General features: G+C 40.6%; 1 long non-coding RNA gene across 1 annotated transcript; it reads right to left on the bottom strand.

The window, feature by feature from the left end:
• Positions 1 to 1,173: 1,173 nt before the first annotated feature.
• LOC134291942 (uncharacterized) lies at positions 1,174 to 2,000 on the bottom strand. The gene is made up of 3 exons (XR_009999359.1): positions 1,867 to 2,000; positions 1,558 to 1,805; positions 1,174 to 1,497 (listed from the first exon to the last, which is right to left on the bottom strand). It is a non-coding gene; the product is annotated as an uncharacterized LOC134291942 (long non-coding RNA).
• Positions 2,001 to 2,236: the final 236 nt, after the last annotated feature.

Here is a 2,236-nt window from a genome sequence, read left to right as displayed (position 1 = left end):
ACTTGGGTACGTGAATATGCTTATAGCATGTAAAATTGGGCAGTTGAACAATACCTTCAACGAGAAAGCCCAGTCGAAACGAAAATTGAAAAAGCATGAGAAAGCAAAAAAGCTGAACATCGTTACATTTTCAAAGCTGCTCGCACAAGAAACGAGTAATCACAATGAAAAGGCTTCTTCAAAGAAAAAAAAGTCATCGTTACCTAAGGTAGGTTGATATATTTAAATGTTTTGCTAAAATAATTGATTATTAAATGATTTCAGGCCAAGAAAGCAAAACTCACTAAGAAATAAACAGGATTGATGGAGTTCATCGATAAAGTACGGTAATTTTCATATCTGTTGTAACGGATGAAATCAATCATACAAAAGAGCATTATTTTAAGCGTACATTATTTTCTTTTCGTGTTTCATTTTATTTTTTCGATCATTTGAATTTAAAATATATAAATCATATCCCACAAAAGTTTTTTATTTCAATTTTTGCATCGTCCTTTCATAATAAATCTGTACTACACTGATGACCGTTAAGACGAAGCTAGCATCGCTTTCGACATTATCAAAGCTGGAAGCTCTCGATCTGTCCACAATCAGGGTTGGCGCCAAAACCCATTCATAGGTTCTTTGTCCAATTTGCACAGAGAATCGGACTTCATCCAATCACGGATTGGCCTCTACGCGATGTGTGCTCAATGAAAAAACACAAAAAACTAGTGCATATAATAGCAAGTTGAGTAGCAGGCTCTTTTCCGGCCGAAAAGTGTCACCAAGATGTAGCGTATTAACACAGCGCGTAAGATAGCTCGCTGAAACAGGTATTCCAGGCTCTGCATCATGCCACCATGCCTGAGTATCGTCTACATCGACTTGGATATCATGACCCAATAACTATAGGTAGGGACCCTGCGCCTATAGTGGACCCCCTACAGAAAAACTCGAATATAAATGCCCAAATCAACTGTTTCCAGGCAACTTCCACCGGGGGAACATCAGTTACATTGCTACACAGCAGTTCCTGGCGAACGAATTGCCCAGTGGCCACAAAAATCGGATATTTTAACTATTTAATTAATGTAAACACGCAAAAGGGTCCACTATAGGTACACGCAGGGGGGGTCCACCATAGGCTTCATCGGCAGCGTGACAGATAACATGGAAATCAAATGGGGGGTCCTTTATAGGCGCCGAGATATTTGTAAATAATCCTATAGTGGACCCCGGTGGTGTCCATTATAGGCAGTATCGATGCATATTTTTAAATGCGTATTTCACTGGAATAATTTATTAATGTCGTATGTTTGACGGTCTTTACATAAAGAGGGGACATGGAACTTGTTATAAAATTGCACTTTGGAACAATCAACTGAGGTAACATAGCTAAAAAGCCGCAGAAGCAAATTTCGATGGCTTAGGGGGTCCACTACTAGCACCCAAACCCTAATTTTGAAGAGCGAAGCCCGGGGAAAGTCATCGTTTCCATAATGATCGAAACTAGAGCTGAAAAACAAAACAAAATTTCTAACCATTGATTTTAGTACTGCTAACTTCTTGATTTACCGGGTTAGAATCATTTTCTGTTTCGTCCTGGCATACACTTGGCTCGCATCAGAATCGTTTGCTCACTCCGCTATGAAGTCATTGCACAAATAGTATTCCAGAATCATGAGACACTTCGGATTTGATGCACTATTTCCTGCTCGAGCACCGATCGGTAAGGCCATATACTGCGGGCACAGATTACGACGGAAACCTTTGCATTGCCTGACAACCTTTGCATTCAGCTGACGGGTGTTGATTCGATTTGCCTGGAAATAAAACACTTGGTGAAACCAAATCACTTTCCATTATAAAATAGAAGGAACTTACCGGTTCAGTAGAACAATTTGAGTTGGCGGTATGTATTTTTATACTGCTAATTTGCTTTAAAACATAAATTAAAAGTGGGAGCTGCCGGATGAGAAAATTTGGTGCGGAGAGATGATTTGTTTTGGTTAGTTGACAGCTACGCACCTGCGAAAGAGCGCACACATACCATCTCAGAGTGGTGAAAATTTCACTACCACCGTGATGCTGGGTTGCCACCTTAACTAAGCAGAGGCGCTGCCGTTCGCGTCGATGGTCGTTTATATGGGAAAATGGAAGAGCTCCCAGTCTTGTTGATAAAGTGGTCTTCGATATAATGCACTGGAGAAACCCTACGAGGACTTCCAGCAGGAACTCATGGATAAACTTCTGG

Source organism: Aedes albopictus, chromosome 3 (assembly GCF_035046485.1).
Source record: "Aedes albopictus strain Foshan chromosome 3, AalbF5, whole genome shotgun sequence".
Classification (NCBI taxonomy): Eukaryota; Metazoa; Arthropoda; class Insecta; order Diptera; family Culicidae; genus Aedes; species Aedes albopictus.
The sequence above is the reverse complement of the archived record's forward strand: the minus strand, read 5'-3'. Positions and strand labels throughout refer to the sequence as shown.